This window comes from Rhinolophus sinicus, chromosome 3 (assembly GCF_057876585.1).
Source record: "Rhinolophus sinicus isolate RSI-liver-muscle chromosome 3, RSI-T2T, whole genome shotgun sequence".
NCBI classification, from domain to species: Eukaryota; Metazoa; Chordata; class Mammalia; order Chiroptera; family Rhinolophidae; genus Rhinolophus; species Rhinolophus sinicus.
In genome coordinates, this window is record NC_142503.1 from 92,809,318 (window position 1) to 92,822,626 (window position 13,309).

The 13,309-nt window shown below is 44.2% G+C and overlaps 1 protein-coding gene and 1 long non-coding RNA gene across 5 annotated transcripts in view; both read left to right on the top strand.

The window, feature by feature from the left end:
* The window catches only part of HIP1 (huntingtin interacting protein 1), a 143,005-nt gene that overhangs the window by 24,618 nt on the left and 105,078 nt on the right, over window positions 1-13,309 (top strand). The window lies entirely within an intron of this gene.
* On the top strand, window positions 2,053-6,778 carry LOC141570653 (uncharacterized). Its single transcript, XR_012494920.1, has 2 exons — window positions 2,053-3,233; window positions 6,200-6,778. It is a non-coding gene; the product is annotated as an uncharacterized LOC141570653 (long non-coding RNA).

Genomic DNA, 13,309 nt, shown 5'->3' on the forward strand with positions numbered 1-13,309 from the left:
AACTGCTTTCTTATTCTTATTAAAAGGATAAATATTTATTTATTTATTTATTTATTTATTTATTTATTTATATTGGGGAACAGTGTGTTTTTCCAGGACCCATCAGCTCCAAGTCAAATCGTTGTTTTCAATCTAGTTGTGGAGGGTGCAGCTCACTGGCCCATGTGGGAATCGAACCAGTGACCTTGGTGTTATAAGCATTGCGTTCTAACCAATTGAGCCAACTGGCTGCCCAAAAGGATAAATATTATAAATGCAAAATAGAGTGGCTTGGGGGGGGGGGTATTTTAGATAGAGGGATCCTGATGAAAATTATAAAACTCAAGTGAGAGATATAAAGCAGATGAATTAATGGACAGATGTACTTTGTTTCCAGCGGAAACTATGGAATTTGTAGAGATTGTCAGTTCTTCCTAGTGTAATTTATACTTATCCCATTTAACCCAAAACCTCAGTAGGATTTATTTTGGAACTTAAGTTTTGCTAAAACTTACCTGGAAGAATAAATGAGCGAGAATAACTTCAAAACTGTGAAAAAGATTGCAGCGAGGAGAAACTTGCCTTGCTAAATACTGAAACACATTTTAATGATTAAAACAGTGACTGAGGGCAGCCTAGTGGCTCAGGAGGTTGGAGCTCCGTGCTCCTAACGCCGAAGGCTGCCAGTTCGATTCCCACATGGGCCAGTGGACTCTCAACCACAAGGTTGCCAGTTTGACTCCTTGACTCCCGCAAGGGATGGTGGGCTGCGCCCCCAGCAACTAACAATGGCAACTGAACCTGGAGCTGAGCTGCGCCCTCCACAACTAAGACTGAAAGGACAACAACTTGAAGCTGAACGGCACCCTCCACAACTAAGATTGAAAGGACAACAACTTGACTTGGAAAAAAGTCCCAGAAGTAAACACTGTTCCCCAATAAAGTCTTGTTCCCCTTCCCCAATAAAATCTTTAAAAATAAATAAATAAATAAATAAATAAATAAATAAATAAATAAAACAGTGACTGAATTAATGCCTTAAGAATAAACAGATCAGTAGAAGAGAACAAATAACCCAGAAACTTACCTGTATACATACATAAATTAATTATATGATAGAGGTGACTTCACAAGGCAATATGGTTGGAAAGATTATTTGATGAGTTAGGTGAGGGTCATTTGGTTAGCTGTCTGTGAGGATGCCTAGATAAATTCCAGATAGATTAAAAAGTTAAATTTGGGGGAGGGGGAATTAAACCATTTTAAAAAACAATCCTTCAAGAAGATAGAAGGAAGCATTTGGGGGTAGGGGAGGACCTCTGAATTTTAAAGCAGTCAAAAATATCAAGTGAGAAAAACGCTGACTTCTGTGATCACAAAAAGTTAAGGTTTCTGTATTAGTTTCCTGGGGCTGGTGTAATAAAGGATCAGAAATCCAGTGGCTTAAAACCACATACATTTATTCTCCCTGTTTAGGAGGCTAGAAGTCCAAAATCAAGCAGACGGCAAGTTTCCCTCTGAAACCTACAGGAAAGAATCCTTTCTTGCCTCTTCTAGCTTCTGGTGTTTGCTGGCAATCTTTGGTGTTTCTTGGCTTGTCGGCACATCATTCCAACCTCTGTCTCCGTCTTCACATGGGGTTCTCCTTGTGTGTCTCTGTCTCTCTCTTCTTATAAGGACACCAGTCATATTGGATTAAGGGGCTTACCCCACTCCAGGATGACTTCATCTCAATTTCATCTGCAAGAACCCTGTTTCCAAATAAGGTCACATTCTGAAGGGCCAGGGTTTGGGACTTCAACGTATCTTTTTTGGGGGACATAATGCAACCCTTAACAGGCTTCATATGTCCAAGCACAAGAAAGGAGTTCAGCTAAAGTAGCAAATTGGCTACCCATCTTCATCTTCCTAGATTTGCTACAATAATAAATAAATCAGACTGATAAAGACCCACAAGGGACAATGAATGGGAGAGGAGTGGTTATCAAAGGAGATATTGCCACAGATTTTGGAAAGAATTGAAGAGATGCTGACAGGAGGTGAGCAAATATACTCTGCTGGGCCCAGGTGAGCTTGAGCTTGGAGGCATCCTGGTGGGGCTGGGGGTGGGGGGAGGCAGGACTGAAATTAGGTGGAGAGGATATGAATCTGTAAGAACTGGACCCTCACACTCCTCCATTCCAGCAGCCAGGCATTTATCCTGCAACTGGACCAAATTGGAGAAACTGACCCAGATTAGCTCCTAACTCAAAAACTCTGTGTGGCAGAGGGTGGAGAACCACAGTGCTGAAAACAAGGGGGTTAGTCTGGAACTTTCACTCCATCCAGATGTGCCAAGCACATCCACCTCCCAGGCGGCAATCAGAGGATGCTTCTCTGGAGAAACCTAAGGCCTCAGAGAAAACCCTCCACAGTCTGATTGGGAGGCCCAGTGAGAGGGCTGGGCCCCATCCCCCCACCCCCCATTCTTCCTAAAACTGAAATTTGCCAGTTGATGAGCTCCACCACTGAACCTCCAATTAACTTTTTAGAGCGTTGCCACTAATGTAAACAACTAACCAAGGATTAGCTGATGTATCAAGCCTCTGCATGACAAAATAAAATAAACAATCAGGAAAAAGATCCTGTAAGAAACAAAGACAATACAAGTTCAGGAGAAAACTTCAAAAACTTCCAAATACTATTTCATGGAGTTCAAAAGGGCAGTGAACTCAAAATTTCATTAGAAAATGAAGTCATAGAAGAGGAAGTCAAGACCCTGACAAAGTAGCAAAAGGACAAGTTGAAAAGTACAGAGAACAGATACGCAACCTGGGGAATCAATCCAGAACATTCAACATCAAAATGTTTAGAATTCCAGAAAAAGAAATAGAAGTAGCATAAGTGAGGAAATTAAAGAAGTTGTACAAAGAACACATCTGCAGACCACCAGTGCCCAGTACAGTAAATGACAAAAGACACCCCAAGGAACAGCATCATGAAATTTTAGAACACCAGGGTTAACGAGGAGATTCTACAAGCTTCCAGAAAGAAAAAATAAGCATCAGGCAAAGGAATGAATCTTGGATGGTACTGAGCTTTTCAAGATTGGCACTGGATGCTAGGTTTAGCATTCTGGGGGAAAATGATTTTCAATCTATTATTTCATACCCAGCCGAATGACTAAGAAAGTGTGAAAGCAGAACAAAAGAATGCACTTCAGAAGACAGAGGAAGAGGAAAGCATTATATTTGGGAAAAGTGGATCCAGTACAGGTGAGCAGCAAAGGGTGCCGAGGGGTGCCTTCTGTAAACATGGCACCCCACAGAATGTCTTCCACAATAGAGTACTTGGGAAAAGTTCAGGACATGTATGTAGAAAATTGTGCAAGTAAAATAACAAAGGAAAAAATAACTTCAAGAAAAACAAAAAATTGAACAAGAATGGAAAATGTAATCATAGTTTTCCCTTTGTCTCTGTGCCAAATGACATTTATACAGTCAGAATGGAAACACTGATTACTTAACTGAAATATTTGTATAACCACATTGAGAAGATGAGAAAGGACAGGTGGTTGGATAGCTAAGGGAGTTATATCTTATTTGTCTTAATAGGGAGTCATTAGGAATATTTAAAATTAGTGAATGAAGAAATAACAGTGTAAGTATATTAGTAAGAAATAGCAACTTTATTAGTACCTACTAGAAGGTAAAAAAGCAAGACTGCCTTTGGGAAGTAGAGTTAGGAGAGTGGAACGGGAAACAAATGATTGCTGGTTGCATATTGGAAGCTGTCCTTACTACTTGATATATTTTTTTATTAAGGTAAAATTCACATAACATAAAATTAACCATTAATCACTTTAAAGTGTACAATTTAGTGGCATTTAGTACATTCACAATGTTGTGCAGCCACTGCCTCTATCTAATTCCAGGACGTTTTCATTTCCCCGCCAAAGGGAACCGCATACCTATAAAGCAGTCACTCTCCATTCCTCTGTCTCCTTCCCCCATTCCCCAGCTCCTGGCAACCACTAGCCTGCTTTTCTATGGATTTACCTATTCTGGAAGTTTTATACGAATGGAATCACACAATATGTGACCTTTTGTGTTGGCTTCTTTCACTTAGTGTGATGTTTCTGAGGTTCATCCATGTTGTAGCATATCACAGTATTTCATTCCTTTTTATGGCTGAATAATATTCCACTGCATGGACATGACACCTTTGTTTATCCATTCAAGAATGGAAGAACATGTGGGTTACTTCCGTTTTTTGGCTGTTGGGAAGAATGACGCTATGAACATTCATGTTCACGTGTTTGTAGAACACCTGTTTTCAGTTCTTTTGGGGAACACCTAGGGGTGGAATTGCTGGGTCCTATGGTAATTCTGTGTTTCACTTTGAGGAATTACCAAACTGTTTTCCACTGTGGCTGTACCATTTTACATTCCCACCAGCAATGTACAAGGGTTCCAATTCCTCCACATCCTTGCCAGCGCCTGTTATTTTCTGTTCTTTTTGTTAAATTATTATCCTAGTGGGTATGAAGTGGTATTTCATTGTGGTTTTGATTTTCATTTCTCTAGTAACTAATGATGTTGAGTATCTTTCCATGTGCTTATTGGGCTTGTATATTTTCTTTAGATAAATGTTTGTGTCCTTTACCTATTTTTTTAATATAAAATTTATTGGGGAATATTGGGGGACACTGTGTTTCTCCAGGGCCCATCAGCTCCAAGTCGTTGTCCTTCAATCCAGTTGTGGAGGGCGCAGCTCAGTTCCAAGTCCGGTCGCCGTTTTCAATCTTTAGTTGCAGAGGGTGCAGCCCACCATCCCATGGGGGAATTGAACCGGGGTTGAGAGCTCACGCTCTAACCAACTGAGCCATCCGGCTGCTCCACCGGCAGCTCGTTGTCTTCAATCTAGATGTGGAGGGTGCAGCTCACTGGCCCATGTGGGAATCAATCCAGCAACCCTGTTGTTCAGAGCTCACACTCTAACCAACTGAGCTATCCAGCCACCCCTACCTATTTTTTAATTGGATTGTTTTTCTTTTTGTTGCTGAGTTGTAAGAGCTCTTTATGTATTCTGGGTACTAGACTCTGATCAAATACATGATTTGCAAATATTTTCTCCCCGTCCGTTGGTTATCTTTTCACTTTTTTGGTAGTGCTACCACTTGCTTTTTAAACTATATTTATGTATGATTTTGATGATCTTTATTAAAAATTAAAAATAATACAAGGATAAAATCGTAGATATTATTTAAAAAGAGATAATATGTTTTAAAAATTGGTAGAGTAAATATCTTACTCTATTTAGAGAACTAATACAAACCTGTAAGATACAGACTCCCATAGATAACTGGCTGTGAATAGCTGACTCATAAAGGAAGAAAAAAATTCATAAACGTAACTAAAAAAAATACAAATTGATCCAATGAGATATTTATACATTTTTTTCTAGTGACAAAATTGAATAATGTCAGGATGGCACTCTTGATAAAGAAAGTACAAACTGGTGTGACTTTTGTGAAAGCAGTTTGGCACAATATGTCAAGAATCTTAAAAATATTGTTACTGTTTGGCCCAGTAATTTAACTTCTAAGAATCTATCCTAAGAAAATAACTTGACATAGACAAAGCCCTCTTACATACCAAGATGTTTATCACAGTGTTAGCTTAATAGTGGGAAGTTATAAACCACCTACGCATTCAACAGAAGGTGGACGAGTAATTTCTGATACAGCCAGTGTTTGAAAAATGCCTGGCACACAGTAGGCATAAAATAAATAGTTGATGAATGAATGAATGAATGAGTGAATACATCATAGGATGGAATGTAATGCAATCATGTAAAATTATATTTATATCATTTTTAATAATGTGAAATTGTTAAACTTTGGTGGGAAATGACATTTAAAAGTTTATCTGGAATATGGTCTAACCACCTGTTTTGTTTTTATTTTTTAAAATATTTTGTTTATTGGTAAAATAAGGATAAAAAGAAAGCATAGGAAAAAGAAGGAAATAAAAATATTACCTTTGGGTGGTGGGACATTAAAGAATCAAAAATACATGCTGTCCTTAGCTGCGGCAATTGTCCAGCCTGTCTCAGGGAGGGCATTATTCCCGACTCCATCACCTGGTGGGAAAGATGATCCGGAAGGTGGAGGCGACGCTTCTGCTGGGCTCTCACTTCTCCCATCGGATTATTTAGTAAAGGTTTCTGCTTTTCTTAGGGCTGGGGCATCTGACTCTTCGCTGAGCATGCTGAGAAATGCAATATGTAGAAAATGCATTCAGAAGCACTTAAGCACCTATTTTGCACCAGGGACCAAGGACACAAAGTCAAGGACCCTTCACACCAGGGAGTTCACATTCAAGAGCAAATAAAATCATCAGGGTTCCAGACCATCCTCCGTGTGTGCATAGCAAAGGAAATGCTGTCTTCAAGTTTCTTGGTGGCACTCTCCATGCACCTGTCACAACTCACTGAGTTGACATCTCTCTGCTGACAGCCAGGCCCAGGATACCTGAATGCTTGTTTTGTCGCCAACCTCACTGTCTATTTGTCCTCATGGTTTGTGGCCGCGGCTCCTCATGGAAACGCAGATGAAGTCACTGACTGTTCTCCAGGGAAACCGCCCCCAAGTGCCAGGGCACAGCCCCAAGTTGTATTTATATTACACATTCATCGTGTATATGTAGACATATAGTTATACATACCTGCATGTATATGTACAAATAATTTTCTACAATGAGTTGGTATCGCTTTTATGATAAGGCACAAATAAAAGTGTGCTTTGTGTTTCTCTTTAGGCATTCACTCTGCTTGTTTGCTTTCCTGTCTTGCTGTCTGGGTTGCCTGCAGGCTGCCCAGGCGCTCTGCAGAGGGAGGGCAGGGGTCCTGGGCATGGCTGCAGTGTGGAGCTGAGCCCAGGGACCTCGGAGAGGATGCAGGGGGCCTTGAAGAGAGACTCTGGTCAACTGGCCAGCTGAAAGCACCAGTCTTTTGCTTATCACTCAAGTCGGGGACACCAGGTGCCATGGGGCCACTCTCTGCTGCTGGCTCCTGGGGAGGCTCCAGCAATTTGAAGGTTGCTATTAGGAGCCAGAGCTGGGAGGCTTATGATGAACCACCTCCCACCTGCTGGTGTGGTGCAGCTGTCCCGGGAGAGGACCAAAGGCTGCCAGGGGAGGGAGGGCAGCAGCTGCTGGCGGTGGGCACAGGGCCAGGCCTGGGACAACCGGGCAGAGGATTTGCGTGGAGGGCCTGACAGGTGGAGCTTTGTGTCCGGGGTGCCCTTATCCGGAGGGGCGGCCAAGCAGATCTCTCCTCAACCCAGTTTCCTCTCATGCGGGCTGCACTTGGCCAACTTCCAGCCACTCACTCCTTGAGGGTCTCTGCCAAGAGCCCCTCTGCTCCCAGTCCTGCAGACGTAGCATCGTGGGCTGCACATTCCCTGGGTTTACTCGGCCTTCGCCACTCATTGTGGGGCTGACGGCCTTCTGGTAATATGGTGGGGGACTCTCACTTTCCGACCACAGAAATTTCTGTGAGCACCTGTCCCCCTCATGGGAAGGCAACCCTGGTGGGTTTACACACACCACCCCAGGATTGTAGCACGCACAGTGGGGCACCAGCAGCAAGGGCAGGCGCCGTGTGGAGTCCAGGATGTGGGGAAGACCCCAGCTTTGCTCCCCACACCCACAGTTTCAGAGAGGAGAGACTCATCAACAGTCAGCGTGAGAGTACTTGCTGAGGTGTGTGGGGGATGCTATGGGCACCAGGAGGGAAGTGAGGACACTTTTTGGGTGGGGAGGATAACTCGTGAGTTATAGAGGAGGTGACTCATGAGTGGTGACTTGAAGACGTTTGACAGCTGGGGGCGCAAGAGAAAACATTCGGTGAAGAAAACATCATGTTGGAAAGGTCCAGAGGCATGAAAGAGAGCTGGGTTCTGGAAACAGCGAGAGTTTGGGCATATGGGTTGGGAAGGGAGTAAGGCACAGGGGAAATGAAGCTGAGGAGTGCTGGGCCCAGACTGTGTGTTTGTCATCTGAGATTTTAAAGCCGTCCTGTGGCGGGAGCAAAATTGTCTTCTGTTTCTGGTGAGGTGCCAGCTGGACTCCTGGGGGATAGATCTGGGGCCACTGGAGACTTTTGGTTACAGCATCAAAGTGGACCAGATAACCCGAAAACCTTTGGAATGCTAGATAAAGAGAACAAATGTCCTTTCAGATGCATAGAAGTGCTTATGGGATAGTCAGAGAAATTCCCATCACACCTTTCTGACCCACTTCCAGGGCTGAAAGTGGGGCCCCTCCCAAATAAATGATTTGCTCTTGAACCCTTGTCTCTGGAGTCTGCTTCTGTGGGAATCCAAACTGAGATGGATTCTTCAGTAAATGATGTTGAAGCAACTGGTTTTCCATAGGGAAAAAATAAAATAAAATTAGAATCTTACCTTATACCTTAACTGAAAATAAATTCCAAGTGTATTAAAGACCTGACTGAAAACCAAAAACTTTTAAAACTTTTAGAGGAAAAGATGAGGGAAAATCTTCATGATCTTAGAGTAGGGAAAAGAAATTCTTAAACACAACACCAAAAGCACAAAAATAAAGGGCAATATCAACAAAATTGTCAACGTTGTCAACAAAAGATGACCCTGTAAATAAAAAGACAGACCCCAGGCGGATCCAGACATTTGTGATGCAGGAAACTGACAAAGAATGACTAATCCGAATATATAAAGAACCAATACAAGTCTATTCCACTGGGACACAGGTAACCCCATGGAAAAGTGGGCAAAGACAGAAGGAGGCATTTCATAGAACAGAAAATGCGAATAACCAACAAATATGTGAAAGACCGGTTCACACACATTAGACTGACAAAGCCTAGACGTCTGAGAACATAAATACTGGGCTCTCCTTTCCTGCTGCTCAGAGTGTAATTTTCACTACTGTGGAGATCCGTGTGGAAATAGAGTTTAAAATATGCATACCCTGAACCCAGCAATTTCACTTGTAGGCACATGTGCAGAAGGACGTATAAACTAGACTATTCACTGAAACACTGAATAACCTGTTTGGAATTGTAAAAAGTTGGAAATAACCTAAGTGTCTACCAACGTGAAGATAGCCAAATAAATTGGTACAGTGAGACACCCATCAGTGGTTTACATTCTGTCAACATGGATAGCTCTGCAGAACTAGAAATGTTGGACACAATAAAAAAGCAAGTGGGAGTTCAGCTTCTGGTTAGGACCTAAGGGGAAAAGAGCAAGTAGCAGAAATGGTACCATTTATACCCAATTTGAAAACATGAAAAAACACCATCTGTGGGTTTGGATACACACATATGAGTAAATGTTAAACAAACACACAAACAAAAACATGCAGGAGAATGATAAAGGCCAAATTCAGGAGAGTGGTAACGTCTGGGGAGTGAGGGAACAGAATGGAGTTGAAGGGTGTGCAAGGAGTTTTCAACTCTGCCGAAGTTAAGATTCTGTAATGCTGGGTAGTGAGTACATTGGTGTCATTCTAGTTTTCTTTACTTTTCTGGACGATTGAAATTAAAGGAAAAGAGAAAGAGAAATAGGCTGGAGCCAAGAGGAGAGGTGATGGCGGGAATGAGGATTTGGGGGGTGACCAGTGGACAGGACCGAGAGCAGGTCTCTGGGGAACACCCCCATTTGAGGGCTGTGTAGGTGCAAAGGCGCTCATGAGGGGCTGGGGGAATGGAGGAGAATTGAGACAGACGAGGTGTGGGAGAGCAGAGCTTCCGGGAGGAGTGCTGAATCCTGAGATGAGGTCTTTAAATTTGGTAATGAGCTATGGCAACTGCACCGGCAACTTGAGCGGGTGAAGAAGGCTGCAAGCAGACATGAGGGTTCAGAGCAGATGGTAGGGGAAACTTCTAGGAGAAAGCATGCTTACAGGAAAGGAGAGCAGCAGCTGGGAGGGGCAGGGCTAAGGGAAGCTGGAGTTTGCAACTGCAGCAGCCCAGACCCGAAAGCACAGAGCCAGCCCGCTGGGGTCTGTGCCCTCCAAGCCCGATTCCGAGCTCCCATCAGCCCAGAGACGAGTCCTGCCTCCAGGTGCCAGGGCAACTGTGGCCATTCTGTCCTGTCCACACTGAGAGTCAGCTCTGTCCCCTGTGTGGTAGGGGTGGAGGGGGTCCCAGGGCAGCACCCCTGTTGGGAGGGCACAGCCAGTATTGGGAAGCCAGCTTTGGGCCTGTCATCTGGCTCCAGCCTGGTGGCCCCTGGAAACATGTGGCCACCTTTAACTCTGCCCTGCACTCATGTCCCATAAATCTCTTCGGAACCTTTGTAGCAGTAATGTGATCATGGTCACTGGAAAGAGTGGCGTTGCAGTGACTGGGAGCTGTGAGACTCCCAGTGAGTCACTTAACCTCTCTGTGCCGCAGTTTCCTCAAATGGAATATGGGGATAACACCTAGTTGCAGAGTTGTTACGAAGGCTAAGCAACAACAGTGATTATCAGCAACAGTACAGGGTGCCTCCCAGGGTGGGACGCTGGGCGGGGCCTCCCGGTGTGAGACGCTGGGCTGGGCCTCATTTAATCACCAACCCATGAGCCCGTTAGAGCTGATCTCTAACCCTAACTGAGTGAGGAGGAAACTGAGGGTCAGAGAAGTATAGTTTGTTCTAGTTCACATAACTAGTTGGCTGCAGAACTGGGATTTGACCCAGCTACACTGCCCCATTATGGAATAATAGACATAAAAGCATTTTGTAAACTGTCACGTGCTGTGAAGATGGTCATTTGTTTCTAGTTCCTCCTTGATGAACTTCAGAGACCAGAACAGACTTTTTAGCAAATGGGGAGCAGGTGCTCAGTTTTCCACATCACCAGATGGTAAGGATGGGGAGGGGGAGGGAGGCATACGCAGGTACCCATGACCTCCTGACGGCCACAAGCTGCCCTTTGAGAGGCTCAGAACCCTAAGATGTCACTCTTTTCCATGCCACAAGAGTAGAGGCCCCCAGTGGTCTCATTTCTTCCTCCAAGCTGGTTTTCCTCTTTCCCCTGCAGCTTTCCTCAGGTGCATCACACATACGCACACGCACCCACTCTGCTGTCCTGTGCATCTTTCCCACAAGCCTGAGGGAAAGTCTTTGCTTCCTGGCTGGCCGCCCTTGCTCCAGCTTATTCATAGCTACCAAAACCATCTTCCTCACTCTTTTGCCCAGATCTATCCCTGCCCAGGAACCTCGCAGAAACAGCCGTTTGGGTCCAAAGGGACCTTTATAGCTCATTTGGTTTGAAAAAAAACCCATTTGGTGCGTGCGTGGATCCTCTGCAGTGCCCCGATCCAAGGGCCTCAGCCCCTCCGACATCCCCCATAAATCTCCGGTCAATGATGAATATTGATGTTTGCCTCTTGGAGCTAATTTAAATCCTCCAGCCTCACTCCCAAAGTCCTTGAATAGAATGACCCATGCCATCTTACTATGCCCTTGCCTGGCCAGCGGAGCGGGAATGGATTAGCAGCAAAATCCCTCTAGGGCAGCAATCTGGGGACACAGTCGCATCGATGTCTGGTATATTGTGTCTGGTGTCTAGTGATGATCCCCAAGGAGGAGGTGGGGACATGGTCAGAATAGTTGGTTGCTATTTATGAGTTTTGTAGCAGGTATATCTTGGAGTGTGTGTGTGTGTGTGTGTAGACATATCTATCATTCAGTGTCTCCCTAAGTGTTCCAAGGTGAAAGACCTGCGTAAACAACTAAAACCGGTCTCCTGGGAAATAGGAATAACCCTCTGGGCTACAAATGTTATTTGTTTGGGTTTTTGTTTGTTTGTTTGTTTTGTAAAATGAGGATGTTGGCCTACATAAATAGCTTTCAGACCTTTTCAATTTAACAGGCATTTATGAATTGCATGCTGTGAGCAGGCCTTGTAGCAGCCCTGCTGGCACATATGGTGGGTGGACAAGACAGGACCAGGTTCCACCTTCATGAGTCTCGTGGGTGAACGGATGTTCAACATGTGATGACAGGCATGATACGGCCATAAAGAAGAGCGGGTGTTGTGAGGGGAGTAATAGGGAACCACCCTGGTCTGGGGACAGCAGGAAGGGAGGCTCAAGCCAAGATCTTAAGGAAGAACAGGAAAGCTGGAAGAGGAGGTTGAGAAGAACATTCCAGACAGAGGTGCAAAGACCAGAAGGTGAAGAAGACGCTGCTCCTTCCAGGAAGGGTGTGGCATGCCTGTATAGTAGCCAAGGAGAGAAAAGGTGGGGCTGAAGAGAGAGGGCAGGTGCACAAGGCTTTGAGGCCCTTTGAGAGTGTTATGTTTTATCTTGACGATGGAAAACCTTCCAAGGATGTGAGACAGGAATGTCATGATTGCATATGCACTTTTTAAGGATCCTTCTGGCAGATACTCATGACTCCATAAATATTTGAATGGTAGTCGGATGGATGAAAGGGAGGCCTCATTGTGAAGAATGGGATGGAGGGCAAGGGGTCAGGTAGGAGGAAGAGGATGGTGACCACAGAGACAGAGAGAAGTGGATAAAGACATTTAAAAGACTGAGTTGTCAGGACTTTGGTCATTGGTTAGATTGAGAGGGAGCATAGTCAAGGATTGTTCTCAGGATTCTGGCTTTGGCCACAACGGAAAGCATGATGGTGTTACCATATTTGCAGAAATTGTTGTGGGTAGATTTGGGACTTGTTAAATCTGAGGTCACTGTGGACATTGCTAAGCAGATCGGTAGGTCAGAGAGATGGAAGTTATGCTGGCGTCTGGGTGGTAGGTAATTGGAGGCATGGGGATGGAGGAGACCACCAAAGGAGAGAATGCAGAAGGCCGAGGGGGTGTTCTTCCGCCCTGAGGACTCCAACATTTAGACACAGGTTGAGAAGAAGCCAACCAAAGAAATGAAAATGAAGAAGGAAAGGAGGGAAACCAGGAAAGCTTGTGCTATGGAGGCCAAGGGAATAGTTGCATGCAGATCAGAGTGTGAGTTGCGGAAAATATTATGGAATACCAAGCTCTAGTTAGATGGGCACTGAAAAACAAAAAAAGTATTCTTTGGATTTTGCAAATGGAGATTGTTATTGACCTACTAAGAGCTAGAGGAATTTGTGAGTTGAGGAAGTCTGTGAAGACAAGTCTTTCAAGAAGTTTGGAAAAGGGAGGAGGAGGCCATGGTTGGAGGTGTGTGTGAAGTCAAGTAGGGACATATATATATATTTGAAGTTTAAAAACAGACGGGGATAAACTAATAGAGAATGGTTGAAGTTACAGGAACAGAAGGGATGTATCAGTAGGTTTAATCAGTGAAGCAGAACCACTTGGAAATA